Genomic DNA, 14505 nt, shown 5'->3' with positions numbered 1-14505 from the left:
CGGAGTGTATGCTGCACAGGGTGAGCGTGTGCAGTGTGTGTATGCACAGCATGGGTTTATGCGTGGTGTGTATGCTGCACAGGGTGAGCATATTCAGCGTGTGTATGCACAGCATGGGTTTATGCGCGGTGTGTATGCGCAGGGCGAGCATGTGCAGCGTGTGTATGCGCAGCGTGGGTTTATGCGTGGTGTGTATGCTGCACAGGGTGAAGGTGTGCAGTGTGTGTATGCACGGCATGGGTTTATGCGTGGTGTGTATGCTGCACAGGGTGAGCATATTCAGCGTGTGTATGCACAGCATGGGTTTATGCGCGGTGTGTATGCTGCACAGGGTGAGCGTGTGCAGTGTGTGTTCATGCGCAGCGTGGGTTTGTGCGTGGTGTGTATGCTGCACAGGGTGAGTGTAGGCAGTGTGTGTATGCACAGCATAGGTTTATGCGTGGTGTGTATGCTGCACAGGGTGAGCATGTGCAGTGTGTGTATGCGCAGTATGGGTTTATGCGTGGTGTGTATGCTGCACAGGGTGAGCATATTCAGCGTGTGTATGCACAGCATGGGTTTATGAGCGGTGTGTATGCGCAGGGCGAGCATGTGCAGCGTGTGTATGCGCAGCATGGGTTTATGCGTGGTGTGTATGCTGCACAGGGTGAGCGTGTGCAGTGTGTGTATGCACAGCATGGGTTTATGCGTGGTGTGTATGCTGCACAGGGTGAGCATATTCAGCGTGTGTATGCACAGCATGGGTTTATCCGTGGTGTGTATGCGCAGGGCGAGCATGTGCAGCGTGTGTATGCGCAGCATGGGTTTATGCGTGGTGTGTATGCTGCACAGGGTGAGCGTGTGCAGTGTTTGTATGCACAGCATGGGTTTATGCACGGTGTGTATGCGCAGGGCGAGCGTGTGCAGCGTGTGTATGCGCAGCGTGGGTTTATGCGTGGTGTGTATGCTGCACAGGGTGAGCGTGTGCAGTGTGTGTATGCGCAGCGTGGGTTTGTGCGTGGTGTGTATGCTGCACAGGGTGAGCGTGTGCAGTGTGTGTATGCACAGCATAAGTTTATGCGTGGTGTGTATGCTGCACAGGGTGAGCGTGTGCAGTGTGTGTATGCACAGCATTGGTTTATGCGTGGTGTGTATGCTGCACAGGGTGAGCATATTCAGCGTGTGTATGCACAGCATGGGTTTATGCGTGGTGTGTATGCGCAGGGCGAGCATGTGCAGCATGTGTATGCGCACGATGGGTTTATGCGTGGTGTGTATGCTGCACAGGGTGAGCATATTCAGCGTGTGTATGCACAGCATGTGTTTATGCGCGGTGTGTATGCGCAGGGCAAGCATGTGCAGCGTGTGTATGCGCAGCATGGGTTTATGCGTGGTGTGTATGCTGCACAGGGTGAGCGTGTGCAGTGTGTGTATGCACAGCATGGGTTTATGCGTGGTGTGTATGCTGCACAGGGTGAGCATATTCAGCGTGTGTATGCACAGCATGGGTTTATGCGCGGTGTGTATGCGCAGGGCGAGCATGTGCAGCGTGTGTATGCGCAGCATGGGTTTATGCGTGGTGTGTATGCTGCACAGGGTGAGTGTGTGCAGTGTTTGTATGCACAGCATGGGTTTATGCGCGGTGTGTATGCGCAGGGCGAGCATGTGCAGCGTGTGTATGCGCAGCGTGGGTTTATGCGTGGTGTGTATGCTGCACAGGGTGAGCGTGTGAAGTGTGTGTATGCACAGCATGGGTTTATGCATGGTGTGTATGCTGCACAGGGTGAGCATATTCAGCGTGTGAATGCAAGGCATGGGTTTATGCGCGGTGCGTATGCGCAGGGTGAGCATGTGCAGCGTGTGCATGCGCAGCGTGGGTTTATGCGTGGTGTGTATGCTGCACAGGGTGAGCGTGTGCAGTGTGTGTATGCACAGCATGGGTTTATACGCGGTGTGTATGCGCAGGGCGAGCATGTGCAGCGTGTGAATGCGCAGCGTGGGTTTATGCGTGGTGTGTATGCTGCACAGGGTGAGCGTGTGCAGTGTGTGTATGCACAGCATGGGTTTATGCGTGGTGTGTATGCTGCACAGGGTGAGCGTGTGCAGTGTGTGTATGCGCAGCATGGGTTTATGCGCGGTGTGTATGCGCAGGGCGAGCATGTGCAGCGTGTGTATGTGCAGCATGGGTTTATGCGTGGTTTGTATGCTGCACAGGGTGAGCATATTCAGCGTGTGTATGCGCAGCAGGGGTTTATGCGCGGTGTGTATGCGCAGGGCGAGCATGTGCAGTGTGTATGTATGTGCAGCATGGGTTTATGTGTGGTGTGGATGCTGCACAGGGTGAGCATATTCAGCGTATGTATGCACAGCATGGGTTTATGCGTGGTGTGCATGCGCAGCGCAAGCATGTGCAGCGTGTGTATGCACAGGATGGGTTTATGTGTAGTGTGTATGCTGCACAGGGTGAGCGTGTGCAGTGTGTGTATGCACAGCACGGGTTTATGTGTGGTGTGAATGCTGCACAGGGTGAGCGTGTGCAGTGTGTGTATGCACAGCATGGGTTTATGCGTGGTGTGTATGCTGCACAGGGTGAGCGTGTGCAGTGTGTGTATGTGCATCATGGGTTTATGTGCAGTGTGTATGCGCAGGGCGAGCATGTGCAGCGTGTGTATGTGCAACATGGGTTTATGCGTGGTGTGTATGCTGCACAGGGTGAGCGTGTGCAGCGTGTGTATGCACAGCATGGGTTTATGCGTGGTGTGTATGCGCAGGGCGAGCATGTGCAGCGTGTGTATGCGCAGCGTTGGTTTGTGCGCAGTGTTTATGAGCAGGGCGAGCATGTGCAGCGTGTGTATGCGCAGCGTGGGTTTATACGCGGAGTGTATGCTGCACAGGGTGAGCGTGTGCAGTGTGTGTATGCACAGCATGGGTTTATGCGTGGTGTGTATGCTGCACAGGGTGAGCATATTCAGCGTGTGTATGCACAGCATGGGTTTATGCGCGGTGTGTATGCGCAGGGCGAGCATGTGCAGCGTGTGTATGCGCAGCGTGGGTTTATGCGTGGTGTGTATGCTGCACAGGGTGAAGGTGTGCAGTGTGTGTATGCACGGCATGGGTTTATGCGTGGTGTGTATGCTGCACAGGGTGAGCATATTCAGCGTGTGTATGCACAGCATGGGTTTATGCGCGGCGTGTATGCGCAGGGCGAGCATGTGCAGCATGTGTATGCGCAGCATGGGTTTATGTGTGGTGTGTATGCTGCACAGGGTGAGCGTGTCCAGTGTGTGTATGTGCAACATGGGTTTATGCGCGGTGTGTATGCGCAGGGCGAGCATGTGCAGCGTGTGTATGTGCCGCATGGGTTTATGCGTGGTGTGTATGCTGCACAGGGTGAGCGTGTGCAGCGTGTGTATGCGCAGCATGGGTTTATGCGTGGTGTGTATGCTGCACAGGGTGAGCGTGTGCAGTGTGTGTATGCGCAGCATGGGTTTATGCGCGGTGTGTATGCGCAGGGCGAGCATGTGCAGCGTGTGTATGTGCAGCATGGGTTTATGCGTGGTGTGTATGCAGCACAGGGTGAGCATATTCAGCATGTGTATGCACAGCATGGGTTTATGCGTGGTGTGTATGCTGCACAGGGTGAGCATATTCAGCATGTGTATGCACAGCATGGGTTTATGCGCGTTGTGTATGCGCAGGGCGAGCATGTGCAGCGTGTGTATGTGCAGCGTGGGTTTATGCGTGGTGTGTATGCTGCACATGGTGAGCGTGTGCAGTGTGTGTATGCACAGCATGGGTTTATGCGCTGTGTGTATGCGCAGGGCGAGCATGTGCAGCGTGTGTATGCGCAGCGTGGGTTTATGCGTGGTGTGTATGCTGCACAGGGTGAGCATATTCAGCGTGTGTATGCACAGCATGGGTTTATGCGTGGTGTGTTTGCGCAGGGTGAGCATGTGCAGCGTGTGTATGCGCAGCATGGGTTTATGCGTGGTGTGTATGCTGCACAGGGTGAGCATGTGCAGTGTGTGTATGCGCAGCATGGGTTTATGCGCGGTGTGTATGCGCAGGGCGAGCATGTGCAGCGTGTGTATGCGCAGCATGGGTTTATGCGTGGTGTGTATGCTACACAGGGTGAGCATATTCAGCGTGTGTATGCACCGCATGGGTTTATTCGGGGTGTGTATGCGCAGGGCGAGCATGTGCAGCGTGTGTATGTGCAGCATGGGTTTATGCGTGGTGTGTATGCTGCACAGGGTGAGCGTGTGCAGTGTGTGTATGCACAGCATGGGTTTATGCGTGGTGTGTATGCTGCACAGGGTGAGCGTGTGCAGTGTGTGTATGCACAGCATGGGTTTATGCGTGGTGTGTATGCTGCACAGGGTGAGCGTGTGCAGTGTGTGTATGCGCAGCATGGGTTTATGTGCGGTGTGTATGCGCAGGGCGAGCATGTGCAGCGTGTGTATGCGCAGCGTGGGTTTATACGCGGTGTGTATTCTGCACAGGGTGAGCTTGTGCAGTGTGTGTATGCACAGCATGGGTTTATGCGTGGTGTGTATGCTGCACACGGTGAGCGTGTGCAGCGTGTGTATGCACAGCATGGGTTTATGCGCGGTGTGTATGCACAGGGCGAGCATGTGCAGCGTGTGTATGCGCAGCGTTGGTTTGTGCGCAGTGTTTATGAGCAGGGCGAGCATGTGCAGCGTGTGTATGCGCAGCGTGGGTTTATACGCGGTGTGTATGCTGCACAGGGTGAGCGTGTGCAGTGTGTGTATGCACAGCATGGTTTTATGCGTGGTGTGTATGCTGCACAGGGTGAGCGTGTGCAGTGTGTGTATGCACAGCATGGGTTTATGCGTGGTGTGTATGCTGCACAGGGTGAGCGTGTGCAGTGTGTGTATGCACAGCATGGGTTTATGCGTGGTGTGTATGCTGCACAGGGTGAGAGTGTGCAGTGTGTGTATGCACAGCATGGGTTTATGCGTGGTGTGTATGCTGCACACGGTGAGCGTGTGCAGCGTGTGTATGCACAGCATGGGTTTATGCGCGGTGTGTATGCACAGGGCGAGCATGTGCAGCGTGTGTATGCGCAGCGTTGGTTTGTGCGCAGTGTTTATGAGCAGGGCGAGCATGTGCAGCGTGTGTATGCGCAGCGTGGGTTTATACGCGGTGTGTATGCTGCACAGGGCAAGCATGTGCAGCATGTGTATGCGCAGCTTGGGTTTATGCGTGGTGTATATGCTGCACAGGGTGAGCGTGTGCAGTGTGTGTATGCGCAGCATGGGTTTATGCGCGGTGTGTATGCTGCACAGGGTGAGCGTGTGCAGTGTGTGTATGCACAGCATGGGTTTATGCGTGGTGTGTATGCTGCACAGGGTGAGCGTGTGCAGTGTGTGTATGCACAGCATGGGTTTATGCGTGGTGTGTATGCTGCACAGGGTGAGCATATTCAGCGTGTGAATGCAAGGCATGGGTTTATGCGTGGTGTGTATGCGCAGGGTGAGCATGTGCAGCGTGTGCATGCGCAGCGTGGGTTTATGCGTGGTGTGTATGCTGCACAGGGTGAGCGTGTGCAGTGTGTGTATGCACAGCATGGGTTTATGCGCGGTGTGTATGCGCAGGGCGAGCATGTGCAGCGTGTGAATGCGCAGCGTGGGTTTATGCATGGTGTGTATGCTGCACAGGGTGAGCGTGTGCAGTGGGTGTATGCACAGCATGGGTTTATGCGTGGTGTGTATGCTGCACAGGGTGAGCATATTCAGCGTGTGAATGCACGGCATGGGTTTATGCACGGTGTGTATGCGCAGGGCGAGCATGTGCAGCGTGTGTATGCGCAGCGTGGGTTTATGCGTGGTGTGTATGCTGCACAGGGTGAGCGTGTGCAGTGTGTGTATGCACAGCATGGGTTTATGCGCAGTGTGTATGCGCAGGGCGAGCATGTGCAGCGTGTGTATGCGCAGCGTGGGTTTATGTGTGGTATGTATGCTGCACAGGGTGAGCGTGTGCAGCGTGTGTATGCACAGCATGGGTTTATGCGTGGTGTGTATGCGCAGGGCGAGCATGTGCAGCGTGTGTATGCGCAGCGTTGGTTTGTGCGCAGTGTTTATGAGCAGGGCGAGCATGTGCAGCGTGTGTATGCGCAGCGTGGGTTTATACGCGGAGTGTATGCTGCACAGGGTGAGCGTGTGCAGTGTGTGTATGCACAGCATGGGTTTATGCGTGGTGTGTATGCTGCACAGGGTGAGCATATTCAGCGTGTGTATGCACAGCATGGGTTTATGCGCGGTGTGTATGCGCAGGGCGAGCATGTGCAGCGTGTGTATGCGCAGCGTGGGTTTATGCGTGGTGTGTATGCTGCACAGGGTGAAGGTGTGCAGTGTGTGTATGCACGGCATGGGTTTATGCGTGGTGTGTATGCTGCACAGGGTGAGCATATTCAGCGTGTGTATGCACAGCATGGGTTTATGCGCGGTGTGTATGCGCAGGGCGAGCATGTGCAGCATGTGTATGCGCAGCATGGGTTTATGTGTGGTGTGTATGCTGCACAGGGTGAGCGTGTGCAGTGTGTGTATGCGCAACATGGGTTTATGCGCGGTGTGTATGCGCAGGGCGAGCATGTGCAGCGTGTGTATGTGCCGCATGGGTTTATGCGTGGTGTGTATGCTGCACAGGGTGAGCGTGTGCAGCGTGTGTATGCGCAGCATGGGTTTATGCGTGGTGTGTATGCTGCACAGGGTGAGCGTGTGCAGTGTGTGTATGCGCAGCATGGGTTTATGCGCGGTGTGTATGCGCAGGGCGAGCATGTGCAGCGTGTGTATGTGCAGCATGGGTTTATGCGTGGTGTGTATGCTGCACAGGGTGAGCATATTCAGCGTGTGTATGCACAGCATGGGTTTATGCGCGGTGTGTATGCGCAGGGCGAGCATGTGCAGCGTGTGTATGTGCAGCGTGGGTTTATGCGTGGTGTGTATGCTGCACATGGTGAGCGTGTGCAGTGTGTGTATGCACAGCATGGGTTTATGCGCTGTGTGTATGCGCAGGGCGAGCATGTGCAGCGTGTGTATGCGCAGCGTGGGTTTATGCGTGGTGTGTATGCTGCACAGGGTGAGCATATTCAGCGTGTGTATGCACAGCATGGGTTTATGCGTGGTGTGTTTGCGCAGGGTGAGCATGTGCAGCGTGTGTATGCGCAGCATGGGTTTATGCGTGGTGTGTATGCTGCACAGGGTGAGCATGTGCAGTGTGTGTATGCGCAGCATGGGTTTATGCGCGGTGTGTATGCGCAGGGCGAGCATATGCAGCGTGTGTATGCGCAGCATGGGTTTATGCGTGGTGTGTATGCTGCACAGGGTGAGCATATTCAGCGTGTGTATGCACCGCATGGGTTTATTCGGGGTGTGTATGCGCAGGGCGAGCATGTGCAGCGTGTGTATGCGCAGCATGGGTTTATGCGTGGTGTGTATGCTGCACAGGGTGAGCGTGTGCAGTGTGTGTATGCACAGCATGGGTTTATGCGTGGTGTGTATGCTGCACAGGGTGAGCGTGTGCAGTGTGTGTATGCACAGCATGGGTTTATGCGTGGTGTGTATGCTGCACAGGGTGAGCGTGTGCAGTGTGTGTATGCGCAGCATGGGTTTATGTGCGGTGTGTATGCGCAGGGCGAGCATGTGCAGCGTGTGTATGCGCAGCGTGGGTTTATACACGGTGTGTATTCTGCACAGGGTGAGCGTGTGCAGTGTGTGTATGCACAGCATGGGTTTATGCGTGGTGTGTATGCTGCACACGGTGAGCGTGTGCAGCGTGTGTATGCACAGCATGGGTTTATGCGCGGTGTGTATGCACAGGGCGAGCATGTGCAGCGTGTGTATGCGCAGCGTTGGTTTGTGCGCAGTGTTTATGAGCAGGGCGAGCATGTGCAGCGTGTGTATGCGCAGCGTGGGTTTATACGCGGTGTGTATGCTGCACAGGGTGAGCGTGTGCAGTGTGTGTATGCACAGCATGGGTTTATGCGTGGTGTGTATGCTGCACAGGGTGAGCGTGTGCAGTGTGTGTATGCACAGCATGGGTTTATGCGTGGTGTGTATGCTGCACAGGGTGAGCGTGTGCAGTGTGTGTATGCACAGCATGGGTTTATGCGTGGTGTGTATGCTGCACAGGGTGAGAGTGTGCAGTGTGTGTATGCACAGCATGGGTTTATGCGTGGTGTGCATCCTGCACAGGGTGAGCGTGTGCAGTGTGTGTATGCACAGCATGGGTTTATGCGCGGTGTGTATGCGCAGGGCGAGCATGTGCAGCGTGTGTATGCGCAGCGTGGGTTTATGCATGGTGTGTATGCTGCACAGGGTGAGCGTGTGCAGTGTGTGCATGCACGGCATGGGTTTATGCCTGGTGTGTATGCTGCACAGGGTGAGCATATTCAGCGTGTGAATGCACAGCATGGGTTTATGCGCGGTGTGTATGCGCAGGGCGAGCATGTGCAGCGTGTGTATGCGCAGCGTTGGTTTGTGCGCAGTGTTTATGAGCAGGGCGAGCATGTGCAGCGTGTGTATGCGCAGCGTGGGTTTATACGCGGTGTGTATGCTGCACAGGGTGAGCGTGTGCAGTGTGTGTATGCACAGCATGGGTTTATGCGTTCTGTGTATGCTGCACAGTGTGAGCATATTCAGCGTGTGTATGCACAGCATGGGTTTATGCGCCGTGTGTATGCGCAGGGCGAGCATGTGCAGCATGTGTATGCGCAGCTTGGGTTTATGCGTGGTGTATATGCTGCACAGGGTGAGCGTGTGCAGTGTGTGTATGCGCAGCATGGGTTTATGCGCGGTGTGTATGCTGCACAGGGTGAGCGTGTGCAGTGTGTGTATGCACAGCATGGGTTTATGCGTGGTGTGTATGCTGCACAGGGTGAGCGTGTGCAGTGTGTGTATGCACAGCATGGGTTTATGCGTGGTGTGTATGCTGCACAGGGTGAGCATATTCAGCGTGTGAATGCAAGGCATGGGTTTATGCGTGGTGTGTATGCGCAGGGCGAGCATGTGCAGCGTGTGAATGCGCAGCGTGGGTTTATGCGTGGTGTGTATGCTGCACAGGGTGAGCGTGTGCAGTGTGTGTATGCACAGCATGGGTTTATGCGTGGTGTGTATGCTGCACAGGGTGAGCATATTCAGCGTGTGAATGCACGGCATGGGTTTATGCACGGTGTGTATGCGCAGGGCGAGCATGTGCAGCGTGTGTATGCGCAGCGTGGGTTTATGCGTGGTGTGTATGCTGCACAGGGTGAGCGTGTGCAGTGTGTGTATGCACAGCATGGGTTTATGCGCAGTGTGTATGCGCAGGGCGAGCATGTGCAGCGTGTGTATGCGCAGCGTGGGTTTATGTGTGGTATGTATGCTGCACAGGGTGAGCGTGTGCAGTGTGTGTATGCACAGCATGGGTTTATGCGCGGTGTGTATGCGCAGGGCAAGCATGTGCAGCGTGTGTATGCGCAGCGTGGGTTTATGCGTGGTGTGTATGCTGCACAGGGTGAGCGTGTGCAGTGTGTTTATGCACAGCATGGGTTTATGCGCAGTGTGTATGCGCAGGGCGAGCATGTGCAGCGTGTGTATGCGCAGCGTGGGTTTATACGCAGTGTGTATGCTGCACAGGGTGAGCGTGTACAGTGTGTGTATGCACAGCATGGTTTTATGCCTGGTGCGTATGCTGCACAGGGTGAGCATATTCAGCGTGTGAATGCACAGCATGGGTTTATGCGCAGTGTGTATGCGCAGGGCGAGCATGTGCAGCGTGTGTATGCGCAGTGTGGGTTTATGCGTGGTGTGGATGCTGCACAGGGTGAGCGTGTGCAGTGTGTGTATGCACAGCATGGGTTTATGTGCGGTGTGTATGCGCAGGGCGAGCATGTGCAGCGTGTGTATGCGCAGAGTGGGTTTATGCGTGGTGTGTATGCACAGGGTGAGCATGTGCAGCGTGTGTATGCGCAGCGTGTGTTTATGCGTGGTGTGTATGCTGCACAGGGTGAGCGTGTGCAGTGTGTATATGCACAGCATGGGTTTATGCGCGGTGGGTATGCGCAGGGCGAGCATGTGCAGCGTGTGTATGCGCAGTGTGGGTTTATGCGTGGTGTGTATGCTGCACAGGGGGAGCGTGTGCAGTTTGTGTATGCACAGCATGGGTTTATGCGCGGTGTGTATGCGCAGGGTGAGCGTGTGCAGTGTGTGTATGCACAGCATGGGTCTATGTGCAGTGTGTATGCGCAGGACGAGCATGTGCAGCGTGTGTATGCGCAACGTGGGTTTATGCGTGGTGTGTATGCTGCACAGGGTGAGCGTGTGCAGTGTGTGTATGCACAGCATGGGTTTATGCGCAGTGTGTATGCGCAGGGCGAGCATGTGCAGCGTGTGTATGCGCAGCGTCAGTTTATGCGTGGTGTGTATGCTGCGCAGGGTGAGCGTGTGCAGTGTGTGTATGCACAGCATGGGTCTATGTGCGGTGTGTATGCGCAGGACGAGCATGTGCAGCGTGTGTATGCGCAGCGTGGGTTTATGCGTGGTGTGTATGCTGCACAGGGTGAGCGTGTGCAGTGTGTGTATGCACAGCATAGGTTTATGCGCGGTGTGTATGCGCAGGGCGAGCATGTGCAGCGTGTGTATGCGCAGCGTGGGTTTATGCGTGGTGTGTATGCTGCACAGGGTGAGCGTGTGCAACGTGTGTATGCGCAGCGTGGGTTTATGCGTGGTGTGTATGCTGCACAGGGTGAGCGTGTGCAGCGTGTGTATGTGCAGCATGGGTTTATGCGTGGTGTGTATGCTGCACAGGGTGAGCGTGTGCAGTGTGTGTATGCGCAGCGTTGGTTTGTGCGCAGTGTTTATGAGCAGGGCAAGCATGTGCAGCGTGTGTATGCGCAGCGTGGGTTTATACGCGGTGTGTATGCTGCACAGGGTGAGCGTGTGCAGTGTGTGTATGCACAGCATGGTTTTATGCCTGGTGCGTATGCTGCACAGGGTGAGCATATTCAGCGTGTGAATGCACAGCATGGGTTTATGCGCGGTGTGTATGCGCAGGGCGAGCATGTGCAGCGTGTGTATGCGCAGTGTGGGTTTATGCGTGGTGTGGATGCTGCACAGGGTGAGCGTGTGCAGTGTGTGTATGCACAGCATGGGTTTATGTGCGGTGTGTATGCGCAGGGCGAGCATGTGCAACGTGTGTATGCGCAGAGTGGGTTTATGCGTGGTGTGTATGCACAGGGTGAGCATGTGCAGCATGTGTATGCGCAGCGTGGGTTTATGCGTGGTGTGTATGCTGCACAGGGTGAGCGTGTGCAGTGTGTATATGCACAGCATGGGTTTATGCGCGGTGGGTATGCGCAGGGCCAGCATGTGCAGCGTGTGTATGCGCAGTGTGGGTTTATGCGTGGTGTGTATGCTGCACAGGGGGAGCTTGTGCAGTTTGTGTATGCACAGCATGGGTTTATGCGCGGTGTGTATGCGCAGGGTGAGCGTGTGCAGTGTGTGTATGCACAGCATGGGTCTATGTGCAGTGTGTATGCGCAGGACGAGCATGTGCAGCGTGTGTATGCGCAACGTGGGTTTATGCGTGGTGTGTATGCTGCACAGGGTGAGCGTGTGCAGTGTGTGTATGCACAGCATGGGTTTATGCGCAGTGTGTATGCGCAGGGCGAGCATGTGCAGCGTGTGTATGCGCAGCGTCAGTTTATGCGTGGTGTGTATGCTGCGCAGGGTGAGCGTGTGCAGTGTGTGTATGCACAGCATGGGTCTATGTGCGGTGTGTATGCGCAGGACGAGCATGTGCAGCGTGTGTATGCGCAGCGTGGGTTTATGCGTGGTGTGTATGCTGCACAGGGTGAGCGTGTGCAGTGTGTGTATGCACAGCATGGGTTTATGCGCAGTGTGTATGCGCAGGGCGAGCATGTGCAGCGTGTGTATGCGCAGCGTGGGTTTATGCGTGGTGTGTATGCTGCACAGGGTGAGCGTGTGCAGCGTGTGTATGCGCAGCGTGGGTTTATGCGTGGTGTGTATGCTGCACAGGGTGAGCGTGTGCAGCGTGTGTATGTGCAGCATGGGTTTATGCGTGGTGTGTATGCTACACAGGGTGAGCGTGTGCAGTGTGTGTATGCGCAGCGTTGGTTTGTGCGCAGTGTTTATGAGCAGGGCGAGCATGTTCAGCGTGTGTATGCGCAGCGTGGGTTTATACGCGGTGTGTATGCTGCACAGGGTGAGCGTGTGCAGTGTGTGTATGCACAGCATGGTTTTATGCCTGGTGCGTATGCTGCACAGCGTGAGCATATTCAGCGTGTGAATGCACAGCATGGGTTTATGCGCGGTGTGTATGCGCAGGGCGAGCATGTGCAGCGTGTGTATGCGCAGTGTGGGTTTATGCGTGGTGTGGATGCTGCACAGGGTGAGCGTGTGCAGTGTGTGTATGCACAGCATGGGTTTATGTGCGGTGTGTATGCGCAGGGCGAGCATGTGCAGCGTGTGTATGCGCAGAGTGGGTTTATGCGTGGTGTGTATGCTGCACAGGGTGAGCGTGTGCAGTGTGTGTATGCGCAGCGTGGGTTTATGCGTGGTGTGTATGCTGCACAGGGTGAGCGTGTGCAGTGTGTATATGCACAGCATGGGTTTATGTGCGGTGGGTATGCGCAGGGCGAGCATGTGCAGCGTGTGTATGCGCAGTGTGGGTTTATGCGTGGTGTGTATGCTGCACAGGGGGAGCGTGTGCAGTGTGTGTATGCACAGCATGGGTTTATGTGCGGTGTGTATGCGCAGGGTGAGCGTGTGCAGTGTGTGTATGCACAGCATGGGTCTATGTGCGGTGTGTATGCGCAGGACGAGCATGTGCAGCGTGTGTATGCGCAGCGTGGGTTTATGCGTGGTGTGTGTGCTGCACAGGGTGAGCGTGTGCAGTGTGTGTATGCACAGCATGGGTTTATGCGCGGTGTGTATGCGCAGGGCGAGCATGTGCAGTGTGTGTATGCGCAGCGTGGGTTTATGCGTGGTGTGTATGCTGCGCAGGGTGATTGTGTGCAGTGTGTGTATGCACAGCATGGGTCTATGTGCGGTGTGTATGCGCAGGACGAGCATGTGCAGCGTGTGTATGCGCAGCGTGGGTTTATGCGTGGTGTGTATGCTGCACAGGGTGAGCGTGTGCAGTGTGTGTATGCACAGCGTGGGTTTATGCGCGGTGTGTATGCGCAGGGCGAGCATGTGCAGCGTGTGTATGCGCAGTGTGGGTTTATGCGTGGTGTGTATGCTGCACAGGGTGAGCGTGTGCAGCGTGTGTATGCGCAGCGTGGGTTTATGCGTGGTGTGTATGCTGCACAGGGTGAGCGTGTGCAGCGTGTGTATGCGCAGCATGGGTTTATGCGTGGTGTGTATGCTGCACAGGGTGAGCGTGTGCAGTGTGTGTATGCACGGAGTGGGTTTGTGCGCGGTGTGTATGCGCAGGGCGAGCATGTGCAGCGTGTGTATGCGCAGCAACGGTTTATGCGTGGTGTGTATGCTGCACAGGGTGAGCATATTCAGCGTGTGTATGCACAGCATGGGTTTATGCGTGCACAGGGTGAGCATGTGCAGTGTGTGTATGCGCAGCGTGGGTTTATGCGCGGTGTGTATGCGCAGGGCGAGCGTGTGCAGCGTGTGTATGCGCAGCGTGGGTTTATGGGCGGTGTGTATGCGCAGGGCGAGCATGTGCAGCATGTGTATGCGCAGCGTGGGTTTATGCGTGGTGTGTATGCTGCACAGGGTGAGCGTGTGCAGTGTGTGTATGCGCAGCATGGGTTTATGTGCGGTGTGTATGCGCAGGGCGAGCGTGTGCAGCGTGTGTATGTGCAGCGTGGGTTTATGCGTGGTGTGTATGCTGCACAGGGGGAGCGTGTGCAGTGTGTGTATGCACAGCATGGGTTTATGTGCGGTGTGTATGCGCAGGGTGAGCGTGTGCAGTGTGTGTATGCACAGCATGGGTCTATGTGCGGTGTGTATGCGCAGGACGAGCATGTGCAGCGTGTGTATGCGCAGCGTGGGTTTATGCGTGGTGTGTGTGCTGCACAGGGTGAGCGTGTGCAGTGTGTGTATGCACAGCATGGGTTTATGCGCGGTGTGTATGCGCAGAGCGAGCATGTGCAGTGTGTGTATGCGCAGCGTGGGTTTATGCGTGGTGTGTATGCTGCGCAGGGTGATTGTGTGCAGTGTGTGTATGCACAGCATGGGTCTATGTGCGGTGTGTATGCGCAGGACGAGCATGTGCAGCGTGTGTATGCGCAGCGTGGGTTTATGCGTGGTGTGTATGCTGCACAGGGTGAGCGTGTGCAGTGTGTGTATGCGCAGCGTGGGTTTATGCGCGGTGTGTATGCGCAGGGCGAGCATGTGCAGCGTGTGTATGCGCAGTGTGGGTTTATGCGTGGTGTGTATGCTGCACAGGGTGAGCGTGTGCAGCGTGTGTATGCGCAGCGTGGGTTTATGCGTGGTGTGTATGCTGCACAGGGTGAGCGTGTGCAGCGTGTGTATGCGCAGCATG

General features: G+C 55.6%; 1 protein-coding gene across 1 annotated transcript in view; it reads left to right on the top strand.

The window, feature by feature from the left end:
* Window positions 1–14505, top strand: part of FAM131B (family with sequence similarity 131 member B) — a 446901-nt gene that overhangs the window by 52162 nt on the left and 380234 nt on the right. The window lies entirely within an intron of this gene.

The sequence above is a fragment of the Ambystoma mexicanum genome, chromosome 3p (assembly GCF_040938575.1).
Source record: "Ambystoma mexicanum isolate Mex_15411 chromosome 3p, UKY_AmexF1_1, whole genome shotgun sequence".
NCBI lineage: Eukaryota > Metazoa > Chordata > Amphibia > Caudata > Ambystomatidae > Ambystoma > Ambystoma mexicanum.
The sequence above is the reverse complement of the archived record's forward strand: the minus strand, read 5'-3'. Positions and strand labels throughout refer to the sequence as shown.